At 39.0% G+C, this 22,929-nt stretch overlaps 1 pseudogene; it reads right to left on the minus strand.

Annotated features, from left to right (window-relative positions):
- Positions 1–220: 220 nt before the first annotated feature.
- Positions 221–1,229, minus strand: LOC114698250 (annotated as a pseudogene).
- Between the last annotated feature and the right edge of the window lie 21,700 nt (positions 1,230–22,929).

Here is a 22,929-nt window from a genome sequence, read left to right on the forward strand (position 1 = left end):
AAATGAGGTTGACCATTAATGTAGGTCTAACGTCTTTTTAAGGAAAGAATGAAACACAAGTTGATCTTGAACTTCTAGTTTCCAAAACTGCAGGAAAACAAGTTTGGTTTATGCCCCAGTCCGTAAGCATCCCTAAGTCGGCCATTTATCCTCCTACCATTCTAAGGCTAGTGGTGGTCTTCTCTCTGCTTTCTTTTTTTGTTATAGCAAATTGATTTATTTAGTATTGTTTCCATTCCATATCATCAGGAGAGTTGATTTCAACTTTTCTTTTATCTACATCAGACCAGTTGTTACTCAAGACTGTGCCACCAGACTCCGTAAATGATTTGTTGAAGGCCCACTTCACTTCATCAGAACCATCTGAGTAGATCTGCTGAAATAACTTATTTAAAGCTGCGTCACCATCCAGCTTCTCATTCTTCTCTTCCTCTTTGATCTCACCAACCAGTTTATCCCAGTTCCTGGTATAGTGAGATGATGATGGATACAAGTTCTTTACATCTGCTGTGAACTGTTTTGGTGTGGGCTCATCTCCTTGCCCCTCTAGTTTTTCCCATCTCACAGCCTCTGGATTTTTCATTTTAATTTCAATCTTTGTCAAAAGTATTTTAAACATGCTCTGCTCCGGTACTACAGGGTAAAGAAACCTCAGCTTCAAATTGTAATCATCTCCAGAAGGGAGTTTCACCAAAGCAGACAACTCTTTTTCTGAAAATTCCACATTTACATCATTCTTCTGAATATTCTTAATCATAAGTGTAATGATTACTTGAGATTCCGTTTGATACCAGTCATACTTGATTTTTGACTTAGTTCTCTGAGATGCAGACACTGCATATTCTGATATATTCTGAGTCTCCTGGCACCTTTTAATCCAAATGGCAGGTTTTCATCTGCACTATCTAATTTCTGTCCTTCTGCAAAAGTGTCTAAAGCAGAAGCATAGTCTTTTTCATGGTATTCACACATCCATTTCTTCAGGAAAGCAGTAGGATTATTTGGAATGAGTTCAAGAGACTTTACATCAGCAATACCATCATGATATTTCCCAAGAAGAATGTGACAATAAGCTCTCTGACAGTAATACTGTGCATCATCTGGATTCTGTTCCAAAGCCTTAGTCAGCTCCTCTAAGGCTGCCTGGGGGTCCTTGTCGATCAGAGCATCTGAGGAGCTCTGGAAAACTGCTGGGATGTTGCAGGTCCTGCTGCAGCTGCCCCTGCCATCTCTAAGAGCCACTAAAGCTTCGGCCGGAGCATTTTCTACCTTGGTTACCAGCTCTGCTCCTCTCTGCTTTCTTAATCACCTTCTCATCCCCAAATGAAGGACACATTCCTAATGATATTTGACTTCTCTACTAAACTTTCAGTGCATCTAACTATCCTGTCCCTCCCCATAGCCTCTTATCATTATCTTTGAATAGTCTAAAATTTAAATCCTTTCTGCTCAAACTGAATGGAGGCATAGAGCATCTTGTATGTGCTTTCATTCCCATCACAGTCATCAACTTATGTTAGTTGAAAAACCTAATTAATAGTACCCAATCCATAGTAGATGGTCAGTAGCTGACAAATAAAAGACAAGTTACATAAAATGATTTCAACAAAATCATGAGGGAATTCCAATAAACTTCAACTAAAGAACTAGGAGTAACTGCCACAATTTAGCACAAAAGCATATCACGGGAACACAAAGTGCCTTGGTTCAATGTTTGGGAATTAGGATAGCCCAGGACACACACACACACACACACATGGCAGAGAAGGCAACAGAAAAGGTTTTCAGAACAGACTTAGATGCAAGTAATAGTTCTCTATTAACTTTGTCTTGTGGTTTGTGATCAAGAGTAAAAATTCCACCCCCCTTTTCTCTTTCCAGCATATGTACCTTCAGAAGAAATGGTTATAAAATAAACCTTTTAAGATTTCATGTTTTGTCCTTGCAATGGTTCAATTAAGTCTCTTCAAAGGGACTTTCCACAGGGCAAACCTAAGGGACAGAACATTATTTCCAAAAGCAATCTCCTCCCCAGTTATTTCCTGTATTCCCTCAGCAGCGTTTCTCCACAGTTGAACCTGAATAAGAGCTCACTGGATCCCAAACCAGTTTCTCCTGTTGTTTGAACCTACATTCAAGTCTCAGACTGTTTTGTGTGATGCCCTCACCACTCTTTGCTACCATGGAAATGATCACACAAGTAAAGTATACATTTTGTTACAAAATGAGTTTCTAGATTTACAAAGAAAAAGATTCAAGAGGGTACTTAGAAAATGTGTGCAGAAGTGAATTGTGTTGCTTTAGATCTGTTCAAGAAATTAAACAAGTTACCAAGCTGAATTCTTTATGTTTCGAGAAGAATGCTAAGATCAAAAAGATGATGATGATGGTGAGTGGTGGTGGTGGTGGTGGTCATAACAATGTTTTATAACTACATCACAGTGTAAAATTGGCAACAACAAAAAAAAGCTAGTAGTTTGCAACTATGTATGGGAGGAAGGATGATTAACTATATATTCCCATTTCCTGAGCATTGCAAAGCTTTTCCATCAGAGATTTCTCATTCAGGTTTCTCGTACCAGCTCCCCTGTCTTAGAATTGAAGGACTCATACAGGAGATTTTCCTAAGATCAAGTCTCCAGTGAAAAGCAAAACCTTGCTGCTTACCCACTATGCAGAGGAGACATGGTAGCTGGATTCTTCTGATGCACTCACTCCATCCCAAGGATGAAGCCTCCGGAAGGCTTGTTTACTGTTTTAAGACTTTAAAAAAAAAAAAAAGAAGAAGAATTGAAAATAATCAAGTGCTCCCATAGTTCCAAAAGAAGTCTTTCTGGAAAACTTGGAACAATTTACATGTTAGTACGGATTTGAGGATAGAGGTCTCCGATGTGCCTCCTACTTAGTTGCAACCCTGTGTTTCCTTCTCTGGTGCTTTCAGAGATGCTTCTGGTGTCGGCGCAGGGTGGGCTGGGGCTACTCAGCAGCAAGCAGAATTTTCAATGTCTCCCCATTTTCGTCTTACTCCTTTAGCTTTGCTACCACTCTTACAGGCAACACCAAAACAGTTTGTGGGAAAGGGGGCCAAGCCCATACTCACAAAGCATCCTGGATTCATGAGTCAAAGGGCATTTGAAAGCAATTAAATCCAAGGAGTATCCACTGAAAAGTTTATTTATTCTAGCATTATAAACTATTCCATTTATAGTCAGATAGAAGCAACAGATTTTGTTTTTGTTGTTTATCCAAACAGGGAAATATTCCATTTTTTTCCACTTAAGCCATATTCCAAAGCTCTAGTTTTCTCTGACCTACCCAGACCTGGACCACTCCCTCAGAACTTGTATGGAGTTCTAGGCGTCTCCCCACAATCTGGCTGAGATGCCATCAGTATAGCAGAAGTCAACACAGTGGCCAATTCTCGTTACCTTGCTGGATATTTAAGATCCTTCACGGAGTCTCCAAATAGTTTTTAGTAACCAATCTCCTCTGCCAGAACAGCTTGGACTTCCTCAGATAAGAAATCATTTTGTTCTTTCAATGCACTCATTGTGCATCATTCCAAATCCATCTGCCCCAAAGCTGTGGGCTCCAGAAAGCAACAGGGGCATGTCTTATACTTTAATCTGGGGGCATGTCCATACCTTCATGTGATCATAACTGCTGCCATTCAGAAAGGACCAGAGAGGTGCTCTTCAATGCATGACCCTCATCTAAACTCATCCCCAAAATCAGCCTCTGCCTTTGAACCTCCTCCCCTCCTCCAGCTGTTCACAGCAGAGCCAGGAGTCCTCCCTCTCACAATGCTGGGTTTTGTTGTTGTTGTGTTGTTGTTGTTGCAATCCCCAGGTGTCTCTGCTAAAATTCCTGGGGCAAAGGACATTTATAGTTCCGCACATGTTTTCATAGTCAATGGGAAAAAAATTTCCCCGTACTCCTAATGGACTGTCTTCAGTATTATGCTTCATGGCACCCTTGGATGTGTGGGAGACTGACGTTGCCAGAATATTTCTTTTTTATGGCTTTTGTTGCTTTGACAGCTTTGATTTTATGGCAACTTTAATCATGTGTGTCCTATTCCTTCACCTCTGGCATTTTGCAAATATTCCATTTCTCTATTGCTGCTACCATAACTGCCTTCAACAAATTGTGATTCATCAAATGGTTTCCCCCATGTCCTTCTACCACATCCACAGGGGAAACCCTGAAAGGGGCTACATCAAACAAACAAGGCGATGCTAAATGCTCGAGAGTGTGAAAATCTATTAATTACAAAGGGGAGGAGAGAGAGAACAGGAAGGAAGAAAAATCACATGAACCAGTTAATGCAGCCCCAAGCCACCACGGCTGGAAGCTATGTGCTGACACTTTACACAGGCTTTGTGAGTCTGTTTGCTCTGTTCGAAACTGTTCATGAGAAAATGTGCCATCAAGTCTAACACAAAGTACATGTGTTATCTTATAGATACAGCAAGTCAATAAATCATACCTGATCCGTAACAGTATTATATGTCCCTCTCTTGTATAATCACAGAATAATGGAGCACAAATGAAATGGAGTCAGAGCCAGGAAAGACCCAATAGGTTATCTGTTCAATCTTGCTCTGACAGAGGATCAGTCTAGAGCAATACATCTTAAGTTGTATCATCTGGAAATTAGCATCTCTGTGGTGCTGTCACTCTCACCCACTTTCTAAGCAGCTCATTTCTGAAAAGCAGAGGGGAATGTATTCTCATCATCTTCCCTTAATAGTAGATCTCAAATATTATTTTGTTGATTCCTTCACCCTCTTTTTCCTTCTTTTGCTGATCCCCTGGGCCCTGTATGGAAGTGTCCTCTTGTGGGTGTTTTAATGTTCCAATATGAACTGGATCATCCTCTGCTTCCTATTCCTCATCTAGAATGAATCTCATTATGGGTTTTCTTTCTTTAGTAGGAAGGCTACACATCTCTTGGGAATGCAGACAGCCCTTCCTATGCAAACTATTTTGTGTTTACCACAACCCCCTGAGAATGACTGATGTAACTCGGTGTCCTCAAAATGTCAGCTGTGGAAATGCTTCTTCAGCTGTGATATGGTATCCTTGTTTTCCAAGCTAGTCAAGACGGCCACAACTCTCACTTTATCCCAGCAGCCATTTATGCCCTTGTGCACCTATGCTTCTCACTAATTTGTCCCACTTTACTCTTAAATCTCAGTAAGCTATAAGCCATGTTTGTGATCCGAAATAATGTGATCCATTTTTGTGACAGTTGGTGCATCTTAGAAATATCAGCACTGTTTTCAAGTTTTATTGAAGCACTCTAATGTAGAGCATTGGAGATTTGTTTTCCACCATGAATAATACTTAGGCTATGGTTCATAACCTCTTCAAATTGATCAACCCATCAAAAATTCAAAGCACTGAGACCCTTCCTTACCATGGGTAAGTGAATTCCAAGCCAAATATTTTACAGAAATCATTATTGCTATCAGAACAATATAACTTTAATTTTAGCAATGTGCTGGAGTTTGTGACATGATGCAGAATGGTACAAAGGTCATTCACTTGTTATCCCCATATCTGGCACAAGACAAATATTCAATGTGAATTCTAGATAATGCATCATTTGTTCAGAGCCAAATAAGTATGTGCAATAAATGGGCCAAGGCTGAACACTGAAACATAGGATCACTGACTAGGAAATGCCAGTATAGATACCTAGAGTTATGCTGTTCAATGCTCACATAGAAATTCCAAATTTCACAAGGTCCCTACAAGTGAAAGCAACAGGTTCAGGTTCAGAGAAGGGAGATCAAAGTACTGCAAAGAAATGGAGTGTGTGTGTGTGTGTGTGTGTGTGTGTGTGTGCGCGTGCTTGCGCGCACACACGTGTGCACTCGCGTGCTAAAACACACATACATGTATTAGTGATATATGGTAAAAAAAATTATAACAATAGAATACCAAGATGTTACAAATACCATATTTATTCATGTGAAATGTCTTATCTTGCAGAAATTTTCTCATGCAATTATGATGGACAAGAAGTCTCATAATGTATCCTCTAAAAGGTGGAGAATAAACAAGGTCAGTTGTATAATGTAGTTGGAGTCTGAAATCCTGAGAACAAGGAACCCCAGTGTGTGAGCCAAGAAACAGATACCTTCAAGAATAGACAAAGAATTTGCCCTCTGCTGCCTTGTATATTCTGTTGGGTCTTCAATAAAGGGAATAAAATTATCCACGTGAATCGTCTTTGAAAGTGAATCTTCTTTGCTGGTTATAATAATTCAAACACTCATCTCCTCCCATACACTTACAACCTATACCCAGAAACATACTGTTTTTCTAGCTCTAAGGGCAGATTTCGGCCCAGTCAAAGTGGCATACAAAACTAGATGTCATAGAAACTAAGACAGAACAAGGATATAGGAGTAGCTCCCCAGCGCCTGGAAGGTTGCAAAGAATTTGAATTTAACAAAGACAAAACAGAGGCAGGAGACAAATGAGGGGGCTGACCAGTAGCACAGGCAGGGATCACAGTAAAGAAGCAGGAAGAAGAAAAATGACTGAAAATATGCTACTGAAAATAGGTTTAAAGGAGCGCTCCACAAAATCAGATCATAAAGATCATGTTCTTTGTTGCTAAAATCATTTAGATTTAATTCTATTGTAAAAATATTTATTGAAGAATTCTATGTTACTGGGCTCCCAGAATATCTCTATCTTGTAGCACTAAGTACCAAGTTGAAGTGAACATGGAGAGATAAATGTTTAAGGGTATACTGCAATAGTCTAAGTAAAGATTTATCACTCAATAATTAAGGAATGATCTGTGAGAGAAGAAACAATGAGTTGAGCTGTAGCTAGAGTTTTCCTGCCTTGCCCACAGTCAGGACAAATCTTTGTCACCCGCCAGTCCCACAGCCGCTCAGACCCAAACAAGTAAACACAGACACTTATATTGCTTACAAACTGTATGGCCGTGGCAGGCTTCTTGCTAACTGTTCTTATAGCTTAAATTAATCCATTTCCATAAATCTATACCTTGCCACGTTGCTGATGGCTTACCGGCGTCTTCACATGCTGCTTGCTGGTCATGGCGGCAGCTGGCAGTGTCTCTCTACCTCAGCCTTCCGTTTCCCAGAATTCTCCTCTCTCCTTGTTCCACCTACTTCCTGACTGGCCACTGGCCAATCACTGTTTTATTTATTCACCAATCAGAGCAATTTGACATACAGACCATCCCACAGCATTGAGCAGACATCTTGCTTATTATGGGGAGGTGAGTTAAAGGGATATGGAGTTACTATACAGTGATATTGTAGTAATACTGTGCCTGGAAGTCAAAATGTAGAGCTGTCAGGAACCATCCCCAGCAATGGATGGGTCCTGCAGAGGATGTACAGAGTTGGTGGGGAAGGAAGTGAGCCAGGCCATGGTGGTTGGGAGAATCTTGCAGCCTGACTGAGTAGCAGCTAGAGTGTGTTTTTATTTATACAGAATTTGGTTAGCAGGAATACATTCATGATGTTCCAAAACATAGATCATATCATTTTTGTTTTTGGACATGTGTTTCACTTCCTTTTGCTCAACTTTTAGTCATTATTAATAAACTATGAGTTGTTATTTCCAATCATTTTCCCTCAAGTTTTGACATCATTAATAAACAGAGTTATCATTCTTACTCATTAACCCCATAACCCATTTTTTGAGAATCTAGAGGCATATGACAGCCTGGATTAGGCTGGTTGCTTTGGTTGCTTCAAGGACACTAGACCAAAACAAAATCTTCAACCACCCTGGGCATTTTGCCATGTCTCAAGCAATGTATTATTAACTCTTAGTGGTCAGAGTGCCCAGGAAAAATCCTCAGGCTAATGCTGCTGCAGTTATTATTCAAATTCTGACATAATACAATCAATGTTTATAGGATTTGTCTATATGTCTAATCCTGGCATTCTGTTGTTCTTTGGTCATATGACATTATAGTGGCTCTACATGAGCTAACTTCTGGGAGAGGGAGGTCCTAACACCTCATACTTTTATCATCTTTCCACTCCATACTTTGCTCATCAGTGTGTCTCTATATAGGGCAGAGTTGTATGCCACGTAATTGTCTGAGTGTACAGTGGGAAGAGGCTTGTAATCTGAACTGTGGACAATTCCTCTAGCCCACTGAACCTTGTTGACCTTTTTAAATTTGCTTTGTTTTGAATATCTTGTTCCAATGTAAGTGCAGGAAGAGATGTTTCAAGAATGTCTAATAGCATCATGAAGAGACCTCTGGCTTCTTCTTTATGTGTCACAACCTCTAAGGCATAAGGAAGACCTTCAAGTAGATAAAGATATCTCACTCAAAGGGGGGGAGATAGTATGTTCAGGACTTTCTTGGATAAGCTTAGAAGTAGCATTCCTGGGAGAAGGCATAAATGATTCATAAGGAATTTTCCATCGATCCAATATCCTCAAACTGTACAAATATTAAAAGTGCCCCAAGTATGTAATAGGTGGAAATGAAAACCAAAGGTGGCATGGCAGCCATCATGTGGCTCAGCTTTTCTGGATCTTTGTCAAGCAGCTGTGCTGGCTTTATGACTTCTGCCATTCCATTCAGATATGGCTGTGCCATAGAGCCTGATAACAGTTACAGAAAATAATATACAGAAGAAAGAAGGATGGGCAGTGTCTTAGTGCACACTTTTCTACTGCCCTGATAAGACATAATGACCAAGGCAACTTATAGAAGAAAGTTTATTTTGGGCTTACAGTTTCAGAGTTAGAGTCCACGACCATCATGGCAGAGAACATGGTAGCAGGCAGACAGGAATGGAGATGGAGCAGTAGCTGAGAGCCTACATCTTGATCCACAGGCAGGAAGCAAAGAAAGCACACTAGGAATGTCATGGGCTTTTGAAATTTCAAAACCCACCTCTAGTGACATATCTCCTCTAAGAAGGTCACATATCTTGATCCCTCCCCAACAGTTCCACTAACTGAGGACCAAATATTAAATTATATGAGACTATGGAGACCAATTCTCACTCAAACCACTACAGATGTCAAGACTGATTTGGAGATAAACCAATATGGGGCATGTTGGACTGAATAAAGCATTAATCTAGCTGAGTATTGATATGGGAAGAATGTGGCACTGTGTGAGATTTTTCAAGAACAGTGCAAAATGAGAATTTTTCACAAAATGTATATTTGTGCGTTAGCATAAATATTGACTTAGTGGTTTGGATAAGAACTTTAAGTGAGTATTTTTAATAAATCACAAATAAACAAAAAATTATTCAAGCCCAATTAAATAGATCTGCCAAAGCCCTGATGGGCAGAGAGAGCCAATGCATCTCTAGCTCACTTCTTTTTCACTATTTTGCAAACTAGTGTTTTATAAATTGAGTCACAAACCATTAGTTCACCTATTTATCAATTTAAAAAATTATAATCAGGGTTTCTTATGAAACTAAGCAATATAGAAAATGTCATAGTTAGTACTACAGAATATATAGTTTTCTGATACTTTCATGTATGTTAAATTTATATACAGAGAAATTTTTGCACTATGTATGTGCCTGTTTGTAATAGAAAATTAAACTTTTCTTTCATATCCAAACTTTTTCAACTCATTGCTATAGATGAACAAAGTAATTTTTAGACAAAAATGTTAGACACAGTGCTTAACATTAAGTAGATTGAATCCTCTGAAGAATCATTTAGCAAGATTTTAAAAAGAATCATTCTATGTTAAGAATCATTACCTATATGTTATTGTTTTCTAACACCTATAAACAACATCATTTCCAACAATTCAGTAAGATCACTATGGAAAATGCTTTAAAATAAGTAAGAAAGAGAATATAACCAAGAATATCACTTGGCCTTATTTAAATTTGCAAAAAATATCAAGTATTAGTTACAAATAAAGTTTAAGATTCTCACTGCATAGTTTTTAAAGAAATAACTTTTGAACCATGCTTGATTCTTTGTGTTGAAGCTTTGCACATATAATATTTTTCCCAAGGCAAGTATCTGAAACAGGTTGACAGGTTGCTTTGCCATATCTGCATTTCTCAAATGAGATTACTAACTTTAGAAAGATAAAACAATCTATTCAAACTAAAGTAAGATGATTCCTCTACAATAATAGGCATTTCTCATAAAATTTTGATCATTTCAGTTGGTGATTAATAAGCATACTAATCAATTTCTATAAAGCCAATAATTTCATGACATTTTCTTATAACCATCATCTCTGAGCCCAATATTACATATATATATATATATATATATATATATATATATATATATATAGAGAGAGAGAGAGAGAGAGAGAGAGAGATACATACATACATACATAGATGATATAGGTATAGATATATATATAATTTTTTTCAATGTGTTTTTATTCAACCCCTGAAGGAGAGAGGGATAGTTTCTGACCATTACTTATCTTTTTTCTTTGCCAAAGGAACATCATGCTGCCCACACATTTATACCATAAAGAATACAATTGGGTTCTTTACTCAAAAATATTTCCTGACTAATTTGATCATATCAGTTTATACCATTCTCCTTATAAATAACTGGTTTATAGGTGGAATATGTTCCATTCCAGTCAATGAGTTCTAAAACAGGGTATACCCTGGCTACAGGAAGGGACTTTAGTAAAAGAAACACAACAATACCTCACTGTTGTATTTCTCTAGATATGGACTATGGAGCTGTGGTCGACACTCAGTTACACTATGCCCTGAAGACCTAGAGAATTCCCTAAATTGTTACATTTAAAGGTGGAAAGGATCATGATTGATGAGGATATTTGTGCATCTAATATCATTTTAACTTCATATGTAACACAGGAACTTTTTAATATAAGCATTTTAAGTTGTCTATTTTGATAATTATAGTCAATTATATTCTAATCAATTCAAAATGTCTACAACATTTAGCGTGTGATAGAAGTTTTGATACTAAGTAATTTAAAACTTCTCTTAACTGCCTCCCCTCTTTTTTTTTTTTATACCATTTTGTAGTAATTTAGAAGCATCCTAATATGAACTTTGCTTTTTAAAAATTTAGTTTATTGTCTGCTGAACCATATGAAGGGGCCATATCTGCAGATCCAAAGCTGTAGGATCTCCATGGCACAAGACAATAACAGAATATCTAAGATGAGCCCCAGTGGATGATGGCCCAATATGGAGGAGGCAGCAAAAAACCAGAGGCCTTGATCCAGTCCAATGACTCATTGCAATGAACACTTACAAATAAAGATGTATGGACTAAAGAGTATACAGTGTGACTCACTATGTTACACTACAGCTTCCACATCAATATTTTTTTTTTTAATTTTGGGGGAGGTTGCAAGGGCAGAAGTCAGATATGAAGGGACCAGGAGAGGAATGGAATCAGCGTGCATAATGTGAAATCCTCAAAGAATCAACAATATAAAAAGTATTAAAAAAAATTAGTTCATTTTACAATTTTCATGACAATTTTTCATTGAGGTACTATTTGCAAAACTTTTTATTTCCTTCGAGAATCCAATATTTTGATTAAGAAATTTGAAACATTAGATAGCTGTTATCATGTATATTTAAATTTTGCATGTTAAAATTTTCATGAGTATTTAATTTTAAAGATAACACTTCCCTTTTAGAGTATTTTGTCTAGGAGAAACCATGTGTGGGCAACTTGTAACACAAGTTTGAGGATCTGAGTTTAAGCCGCCAAACCCAAATAAAGCTGAACACAAAGAATGAGGAGATGGGAAGCAGACACAAGGAGAATTCTAGAAACTCATTGTCCAAAGAGCTGCTGTACACAACAGAGAAACAACAAAAAGACTCTATCTCAAGCAAGTTAGAAAGCAAGGCCTGACACCCAGGATAGTCCTCTGACCTCCACACATGCCCTGAAGGTACATTCACATACAAAAGTGCATGTGCATGCGTTTATATTTACACATACAGTAGAAAAGAAGGGAGGAAGAGGAGGAAGGAGGGAGGGAGGGAGAAAGAGAGATGGAGACAGACAGAAAGAGACACCAACACTAACCCAGCTAAAGAACACACATGAGGGAAGTATGTGTGATGTTGAGGTGGCTTCTAACACCTAAAACTCTGTTCAAAGTGGCATGTATGTTTTTCTATGGATTGTTCTGGTAGATCATGCACAGCTTTCTTAGAGACTCACTAAATTAAAAATCACTGGGTAAGATCAGACAATCATTTTTCTTATTTTTGAGTCAGAATGGCACAAGTCAGTACTACTTATTAAATAAAGAACAGTTTGAACTCATATTTCTCACTTCATATAGACACAGCTTGTGGGCATACTTGATACACAAGCTGTACAACTTGGTGGAAGCTGAAAAATGCTAGAAACATTGAGTTATTTCTCAGAAAGGAAGACTTAAGTTTGGAGATTGGATTTTTAGTTCTGCCCCCATTTCATTCAGAGCAATATAGAGTAGCTCAATTTTCTTTCTGAGACTTAATAAAATAAGCATAAGGAAAATGTAGAAAAAGATCTTTGGCATGGCAGTTTTCATAAAATGAGAATGCCAAACTTTAAAAGATTAGTCACACACTCTAACAAGGTATAACACCCTGGGTCTCTCTGAAAACCCACCCTCAGTCTCCACTTAGCCCACTCATAGGTTCTACTTCTTAAGGATTGTAATTTTCTCTCCAGGATCCAGTCTGTGTTTCTGAACACTTGGCTGGCCCTGCTACAATGATCTCTCCATTGTTCTTCACTTGTTGCCTGGCATCTTTTCCTATTTCCCACACTATTGTCCCTGGAGAAGAGTCTCCTAAGAAGAGTATGGTACTCCCTGCTGTTTTCTCACACAACCCCAGGCACTCTTTTAACAAATATTTTTCAATACTTACAAATATTTATTCAATGCCTTCAAGCACTGAGGGTGCATTAGTGATCAAAACAATATGCTTTCCCATGGAAATAGTAACCTAGTAGATGCAGATAGATTATAAACAAATAAGCACATGATATATGGCAGAGCTTATAAAGTCTCTGAAGAGAAAGGAATGAAGGTCAGCTACAAGTGCAGAGGAGGAGGGAAATCCTCCAGGTGAGAGTAACATTTGAGCACAATCCAGATGCAAGGGAGGGAGATGGGTGGCTGCTTTTAAAAAGTCCATTCAAGGAAGAAGGAACAGCAAATCCCAGAGTTGGATGCAGGAACACAGTTGGAATGTTTGAAGAGAAGTGGAGGAGAACAGGGATTGGGGGAGGGAGAGAAGCAGGGAATGAGGTCAGAAAAGTAGCTGGTGCCAACTCAAACTCTCCTATGCTCTGGCAAGGGCTCTTGGCTCTTATTTAGGTGTAATGAAAGCATCAGGAAATTTTGAGTAAGGAGTGACTGGGTCTTGCTCTCATTTCTACTAGCCCCCTCTTGCTGCTATAAGCAGAATGCATAGACTTGGCATTAAGGACACAGAGAGGCACCTGACAAAGCCAGTAAAGTGGCAGGGGGCGGGGTGATCTAATCTAAGGTAACTACAGACACCGAAAGGGAAAACAAGGAGCCCAGAAAGGTATTTTTGAGGGATTGAGCTGCAAGAGACAGTAAAGAAATGGCTAAAGAGTGTGTGTGTGTGTGTGTGTGTGTGTGTGTGTGTGTGTGTGTGTAGAAGGGGGGCAGCCAAATGAAAATCATTCTTATTCTACATAACAGCATATTTTACACTCATGGGAATAAGCCCCTTAAATTCCAGATCATGCTGGATGGAAAGAGGCCAGTCACCATGCTCTTTGGTAGGTGATGACAGAGGGTTGATTCCACGAGACAAAACTGTAGGCTGGCCTCTGCAGAGAGGCAATGTTTCCACTACTGCATGGACAAGGACAGAGATACTATATGTTCGGGCTGATGCAATTTAAGCAAGAGACATAGTGGCTCCAATCCAATGGATGGGGAGGACAAGAACAAGGGTTGCGGTGTGGTTTGCTTGTAAAATGCATGCCATGGGCTCCGGTGCTTGATTACTTGGTGCTCAGCTGATGGCAATGCTGGGAAGATTGTGGAGCTTTTATAGGGTAAAGCCACAATGAGGGAGTTTGTCACTGGGGTTGAATGGCCTCGTCCCACTTCCTCACTGCAGGTATAAGGTGACTATTGGCCTCTTGCTTTTGCTGATACACCCTTCCCATCATGAAGGAACAAGCCTTAAAACTCCAAGCCGGAATAACCCCTCCATCTCTTAAATTGCTTTTTCTCAGGTATTTGTCAAAACAATAAGAAAAGTAACTAACATAGCTGTAGTTTAAAAAAAAATATTATGCATAAACCTGCATGTGTCTGTATATGTATACAGATGACCACAGATGCCAGAAGAAAGCATCATATCTCCGGGAGCTGGAGTTACAGGCAGCTGTAAGATACCCAATATAGGTGCTTGGATCTGAACTCTTATCCTCATAATTGAGCAGTAAGTACTCTTAATTACTGAGCCATCTCTTTAGCCTGATGCAGGTGTCTTAAGGAGTCATCTCAGATGTACGAAGACAACTGACTGACAGTAATGTGTTCAACCTCGTAATGGCTAATCTTGTCAGCTTGAGTGGTTTAACACTCATCAAGGAGACACACCCTTGGGTCTGTGTGTGAAGACGTTTTCAGAAAGGTTTACCCGAGGCACAAAGACCCTGCAGAATGCATGTGGTGCAACCCCATGGGCTGAGATCTTGTATTAAATAAAGGGAGAGAGCCATCTGAAACCCAGGATTTCTCTCTGCTTCCTGACTATGGATACCGTGTGATCAATTTCCTCATTTTCTTGGGAATATGCTTTCCCCACCATGATAGACTGTATCCCTTAGAACTTTGAGCCAAAATAAATCCTTATCTTCTTAAATTTTCCTGTCAGGAATTTAATTACAACAATGAGAGATGTAACTAACATAACCCAGATAGGCAACACTGAAGGGTCACAGTGCTTCTGTATTGCCTGGCCAGTCAGAACTTTTTCAACATAGATGAAATCCAAATTACACTGAATATCCAGGTTACAGCTTTGGAACCCAGGCAACTCAGGCCATCTATCTATCATTTCTCCTCACAAAAAAAAGTTCCTACACTGTAACCCCTTCCCAATGTATGTTTCCCAAATGAAATCTTACATGGGCACATCTGATAGAAGAAATCTAAATCATATTCTAGGCTCCATTTGTAGAGAAAATTAGAAAATTATGTTTCTAAGATCTACCTTATAGACAGAGGTTACCTACATGAGACAGGAACAAGCTTAAGGATTGAATAAAAAGAAATACTGGGCAGCCTAATGGGTAACATACAAATACAGGTCTTTATCTGTTTGCTGTCATATTCCCAACACTTTCATCACATAAAAAAAAAATTGTATGTGATCAATGTTTGCTGAGTAAACACAAAAAATAAGTGAGTAAATAATATTTTTAGACACAGCCAGTTTTCATGCCTGGCCCCACTTTAAACTCTACAAACAACAGAAACATACTGATTAATCCTGCTTCTGTCTCTGGGGTTGTTCAGTATGTGAAGGCTCCAGTGAGGAGCTGATCATTTAGACTCTTGTTCATGTCAACGTAATAGTCTCAAGAAAGTGCTGGGTTCCTGGAGTATTTGAAAATATGGAGCAGGGTAGGTATTCCTTCATTGAGTGTGTGGATATTGAGCCCCTTCTGTGGCTAGGCATTTTTGTTGATGTTGGACATACAGTCGAGAAACCGAGATAAGATCTCATGTCCTCTCTTTCAGAACAAAGGAATGGGTCCTATTTCACAATTATGTTTGAATCCTTACAAAACAAAAACTTATTATGATAGGGTGAAGAAATAGAAGACATTTTTCCCTATTTTCTAAACAATTTTGAAATGTATATGTGTGTATGTGTCTGTGCCTATGTGAGTCTGAGTGCTGGTGTTTGTGAAAACACACACCTGTGCAGACACAAGAACCAGAAGAGTGTGTTAAATCACACAGTTCTAGAGGTACATATGTCTATGTGGTGATATTTTGCTTGTGCTTTAACAAATAAAGCTTGCCTGAATATCACAGGGCTGAGTTAGCCACTAGATAACCACAGAGGCCAGGCAGTGGTGACACACACCTTTAATCCCAGCACTAGGGAGGTACAGACAGAAAGTGATATGGCTGGGTGGAGAAAGAAATGTGAGGCAGGAAGAGACAAGAGCTCAGCCCCTCTTTAAGGCTGAGGATTCAGTAGAGGTAAGGAGTCTCTCTAGTGCCTGTCTCCTTTACTGATCATTCAGCATTTACCCTATTATCTGGCTATGGGTTTTTATTATTAATACTGATTAGGATTTGTGCTACAGTCTATGGGGGGCTCGGCTGGTTATGTAGGTTCAGGGACTAGAACCACTGTTCTCACGATAGCACAGCAAGTGTGCTTATCTGCGGAGCCATCTCTGCAGTACTTTTTCTGCTTTTTAAGTTATATCCTTGCACAAACATAATCAAAGCAAAACCAGACTATTACTTAAACACATGATTTTCTACTTTTCTTTTATACAGTTGGAAATGTAGTATTTGAGTGTATTCTTATGTCCTTATATAGTTTTCAAAACATTTGAAAGCATGTATCTGTACACATAATTTGTTTTATAAGAGTACTACAAAGAAATCTGTTTTGTTTTTCTGTTTGGTTGTGTGTGTGTGTGTGTGTGTGTGTGTGTGTGTACTGTATGTGTATATGCATGTATGAACCCATGAAGAATTACATGTGTATTTGTGTTTATAATTGTGCATGTACGTGTGTATATGTGGATATGGAGGCCAGAGAACAAGCTCAGATGCCGTTCTCAGGAACACTATCTGCTTCCTTTGAAAGAGGTCTCTCCCTGGAGCTGAAGCTCTCCAATAGGTCCAGCTTGACTTACAGCAAGCCCCAAGGGTCTCCTTTTTCTGCCTTCTGGGATTGCAAGCATGTGCCATCATGTCCAGCATGTTCTCCTGGGTTTGGGAGATCAAACTAAGGTCCTTGTGCTTGTAAAGTGAGCACATTTCCCATCAAATCATTGCCCTAGCCTAGTGTTTTTTTTTTTTTTTTTGTTTTTTCTTTTCTTTCGTTTTCGTTCATTCTTTCCTTTTTTTGTTTTTGTTTTTGTTTTTTGAGATGATGTCATATATTACACACCCCAGGCTGATTTGATGCTTGTAATTCTCCTGTCTCATCTCATGAGAAATAAGCACATTTTGATGACTGGACGATTCTTATTTTTCATTCTATAAATACTGTTTCAATGAACATCCTTGTTCCTATATTCTACAGGTACCAATTATTTCCTCAGAATTATTCCTCAAATGTGTAATTACCAGACCAAAGAGTTACCATATGTTAAATTGTTACTCCCCCCAAACTTTACCAATTTCACCCATAGCTGCTCTGTATGTGAGAGTACCTACTGCCTACACCCTAGAAAAAAATCTCCTTTAAAAAAAAAAAAAAAAACTAGTAATCAACTCCTGATGACTCAGCCAGTGACTCTCCACAGTAGGGAGAAAGCCAGGTGGGCAGCTGTCCATAGATGATAAGTCGATATAAACTATTTGTCAACCAGGATTACCCAGTCCCCAGTGGGAGGCCTGCCTGTTTTGTGCTGATAGGAAGGTCTGAGAGTCTTCTTCAGGGAGAAAAGTGAAACTCAAATGTTTGAGGGCTACCACCTTCAGTCATTACCCGCCCATGTTTTCATTAATAAAATGTTGGTGGCAGCTGGGTGTGGGTGCACACCTTGCAGTCTCTGCATTTGGAAGGTCATCATCATGAGCTTGAGTCGAGCCATATGGCATGTATGAGTCCAGCACAGTCTACCAGAGACGCTTATTACACAAACTAATCCTTAGATGATGTCTGAAGCTCAACACACAAACTTGCACCAGGTACACAAAGCAATCAGTGAAGATTATAAACTTATACCATTCAAGTATAAGTACTACATTGCTAAGGAAATACATCCAATCTCTTAGACTGTCTACACCCTACCCTAAGAAGAGAACAATACTAAAATGAGCTCTCATTTTCTCTTATTGTTCAGATTCCCAAGCCTTAATAGTTAATGATTATGTGCAGTATCAGAAATATCACAAATAATAATTTAACCAAACCTAATAATAATATTAAGGATATTCTTCACATCTTGTCAAGATCCAAATACACTGTGTAAGACCATAGTTAACATGTGGTAGGTTCTGAATTTGAAGCAAATTTTATTAACATCAAATCTGTATATAAGTGTACTCCTTTGTGTCAAACTATTTCTTGAGAAGTGGCCAACCATCACTTACCAACAGGAGCATGAGTATATTATTAAAAGGCCCCAGAGTCACTTGCCTTTAAGTCATAATTATTCCTTTCTAATCCCAAACTTCTAAAGATCACACAGAAATAAGATGAGTTAGGTTGAGCCTGGGGAACTAGTGAAATATCCCAGATTAAATATCTTTTATTGCTCTTACCTGTATTGTCAGATCCTATCTCTGCCTGCTCTTTTGCTGCAGCCTAAATCTATAAACCTTTAACTTCTTTAACAACAAAAGCTGATCAAAACAAGAATAGTTCAGTAGACACCCGGCATAAGTACTAGTCCAACACTTATTTCCTCTTAAGCATGCCTTATACCTGACTTAAAGTTATGCTAATAGAATCATTCCACTTGGTTGGCCTGCGAAGTCTTCCTGTGGCTTCCACTGTGGCCTCAGTGTTTCTACTGTACTCCCCAGAGAACACACCTCCTCTGCTCAACTTGGAGTTCAAACCAAGCATTTCTGTGTGAGAGTGTTCGGAGTCTATTTCTGTCCATCTCTTCTTTAATCTTCATTACACTCCTACTTATTTCTATCCATTTCTCTTCTTTTAAAGGAGAGAAAACAAAGGTAAAATATCAGACTCATTTTTCATCACATCTAAATATATAGCAATAGCATGGTGGGGAGTGATACAATTTGATGCATGATTAGAAGGTGCATTCCATCATGGCAGGGGAGGTACGATAGCAGGAATAGCTCTGGGCTGTGGTGATAGAACATGAAGCCACTTGCTGATACTTCAATGACCAGGATGCAGAGAAATTAGTAGAAGAGAAACAAGCTACAAAGTTCAATCACCTCATCCTATTAACCTACCTTCTCTAGCTAGGCCCCAACATCCCCAAAAGCTCATAGCCTCAAAGAAAAAGGAAAAGAAAGAGAGGGAGAAAGACCACCACCAAAAACTGTCCATCAATTACTCAAATACCTGAGAATGTGGTGGACGTTTTATATCCAAACCACAATATTCACCCTTGGCCACTACAGGCTTTTTACCATCTCATAATAAAAACTACATTCAGTCCGACTTCAAGCATCCCCCATCCTCTTGACAGTCCAATTCTATTCAAAAGTTCATCCAAAGTATCTTCTAAGGTAGGGGCAATATCTTACATATAAGTGCCTGTGAAATCTTGAGCAATTTATATACTTTCAACAGACAAAAGCACACAGTAAGCATTTCTACTCCAGAGAGGAAGTATGGAGGCATGGCAAGGAAAGACAAATCAAAGGCGAACTGAAACACCAACAGAGCAAATAACAAACTGTACAGTCTATGCCCAGTATCTGAGCTCATGGTGTCATTGTCTGTGCTATGAAAGGCTTGGGTAGCCTTGAGGATTCAATCTGTTGCCTGTCCTGCATGTTCTCTCTTTGGGGCTGGTTCTGCTCGGTACCGGCAGTATTCCTTGTCAAATGTCCCTAATTTCTGGCATTCTGATATCTTGGCTCTCCATTGAAATTCAGGTTTTAACTCAACACTTGTACAGGGAATTTACCCTTTCTATACATGTCCAGCTTCAGTGGCTTTTTTCAACCTTGGTGCAAGTTTCCCTGGCTTCTCCACTCTTGTATGCCTGTACATACAGCACCACATAGATGGTGCCCAGTTCTGCTGCCAGCTTTATATGTAGCCTGTCCCCACCTTCAACTCCATCTGTATCCTCTGTGTGCCTTCAAGGCTGATGTGGAGAAATCACTTTCCTGGGCAGTCTTCTTTTAACAACATCTCCCAAAGGCTCTTTCTTATTAGCCACTCTCCTTTCAAATGAATTTGTCTTGTTACACCCTGGAGGTGTGCATGAGTGCGGTCTTGCCTAAAGGTACCTTTCCTATTTTCCCCAGTGCTAAGTTCATGGTTAGATTATTACAACTGAATTCAGTCTCACTCAAAATTTCAGTGCATGAGTAGGAAGTAACACAATGGCCTCTAGTCCAATTTCCAAAAAAACCCTTGTTCCCTTCATATGTTTGGGCCTCTGCTGAGTTTTCATAGGAATTCTGGTCTCCCATGCATTCACCAGAATGTCCCATTAAGCTTTGTTTATGGCATTCTGGGACTTCTCTAGCCCTCAGTCCCAAACATGTCTTCATTCCTCCTACATACTAGTTTAGAAAATCTATAACCCACAAGGTAAGTTTTATCACATTGACTCGCTTCTTGGAACCAACTTTCTGGCTTTGATTCTTTTCTTGTTGCTGACAAGAGAAACTTAGTGGATGAGAGAGTTATTCAGTCTCACAGTTTAAGAGCACCATCCTCATGATGGGGAGGACATTGTCACAAGAATGGTTTGCAGCTAAGGTGGAAGAGGCCACCTGTTTGCTCACTTCTAGGTGAAGCAGGAAGCAAAGAGAGCTGGAAAGGAGACAGACTATAAACCTCAAGGCTTGTTGCTAGGGACCCTCTTCCAAATAAGGCTTACCCTCCAAAGGGTCAGCATCACGTCAAATCAGCATCACTGGATGAAAGCCAAGTATTCAAACACACAAACTGACCAGGTAGATACAGATGGAATGATTACTGAGTTTTGAATCACAGTGTCTTGCCTGAAGGCATGTTGAAAGTTGTACAATAGGTACAATGTTAAAACATTGTTGGGAACCAGTTCAACAATATGAAGAAGTAGGGCTTTTAGGAGGTATTAACAAGTATGACATGAGGTCTTTACTTTCATGGATGAGATTGTTGCCCTTAAAAAAGACTGAAAGAAAACATATTTGTCTCTTTTGTCTTTTCATTTTGTGAGGGCAAGCACTGGGCTACCAATTTAATGTCAGAGATCCCTCCCAATAGACTTAATCTACCAGGATTCTGCCCTTGAACATTCTAGCCTCCAGAATTATAAACAATGAATTTATCTTCTTTACTAATTATTATTCCTAAGATATTGTATTATATAAATAGTAGCAGACTAAAACAGTGGCTTGTTTTGTTTTTACACGGAGTAACCAAGATTTGAAACTAAGTCTTCTAGTTCCAAATGAATGTCTCTCCTGTTTATAACACTGAAAAGAGCCATTCAGACTTAGCCTAAACACTCTTTTGAAACAGAGGTGTTCCTTTTCCATTGACAGATATAGGAAATTTTGTTTGAACAAAAACTCCCATGTTTTGTTCAGATGAATCTTATACTCAGCTGCAGAAGTACCAAGTCAAAAGAAACTCATGAGTCAGGCAGGCTGGCACACCTCACCCAGAATCTGTACTGTGAGATGGGAAGCACAATTAAATATTAAGGAAGATCTTGCTGAAGCTTAATAATAAATGAAAGAGTTAATTGACCTATGTAAAACTACAATGCACAAAGAAATAACAAAAGTATAAAAAAAGTTTCTCTCTGCTTGTCTTCTACCCAACACAGTTCCCTCAGCAAGACATGTCATCCCAACACGGGCCCCATGCAAAGGCATTCTAATTAGTAATAGACCCTAGGCATCTCAATGTGGAAGACAGCATTCAAAAGGTTTGTGATTATATAATATGCCATAGTTTTCTGCAAAAAAAAAAGATAGAAAATGAAGAAATCTGCTTTTGAGCTCTTGCTTAATTATTCCCCCAGACTAATCAGGACAGAGAATATGATGCCACCTCTTTCTCTAACCTTTTGATCTATTTCCTACCAGGGTTTGTTTCATTTTCTCAAAACCACAAAAAGAATAAAACAAGGTGATCAAGGCTAAAGTCATCCCCTTTTCAGCCTCCTCAGACTTGACATACTTTTTTATCCTTAAGCCAAATCATGTAAGAATTCTGTTTAATAAATAACAGGTTACTACTGCTAATTGCCATGGAATTGCACAGCAAAAAAAGCTCTTCTTTTTAGGCTAAGTGGAATTTCTTTCCTTAAATTTATTGCAAAAGTTATATGCACTGATTACAATTAGCATTCTGGTTTCTGCTAAGATTCTATGCCCTCTAGATCAACAGACACAGGAGTCCCAGAATTGGTACAGTTTATGAGACAAAAAAAGTGTCAGTTCTGAGACAATACTCAGACTACACAGATCGTTGGAGGGTTTTTGGATATGACTGTGGGTAAGTGCTAATTGCAGAAGCATGAAGACCTGAGTGCTGATTCTCCATACCCATGTGAAATCTAAACATGGCAGCTCATACCACTAACACCAGGCTCCAGCTCTACAGATGGAGAATGGAGACAGGTGTGACCTAGGGTCTTGCAGACCACTTATTCTAGCTGAATTTTGCAAGTTCTACTTCCAGAAAGAGACCTTGTCTCAAAACAAAACAGAACAAAAAGTGGAGAGCTATAGAGGAAGACACGTGAATTCAAGATCTGGCTCTCATATGTGCACGTACACATGCAATCCCCCCACACACATACACGCATGTACATGTACATACCACACACAGCAACAACAACAAATATTACTAAAAATTCAATTCAAATCTAAGTAGATGGTGTGCTATATTATGGATATAAATACTTTTAAGTTCTCAAGTTTGCACATAAACATAATCACCTTAACTAGTGCAGAGGTTACCTAGAAAACTAACAGGTCAACAATACTATATCACTCTCTGTCTTTAACCAAGAATTTGTTTCTATACTCTCTACATTTTCATAGATGACATTACA

This window comes from Peromyscus leucopus, chromosome 6 (assembly GCF_004664715.2).
Source record: "Peromyscus leucopus breed LL Stock chromosome 6, UCI_PerLeu_2.1, whole genome shotgun sequence".
NCBI lineage: Eukaryota > Metazoa > Chordata > Mammalia > Rodentia > Cricetidae > Peromyscus > Peromyscus leucopus.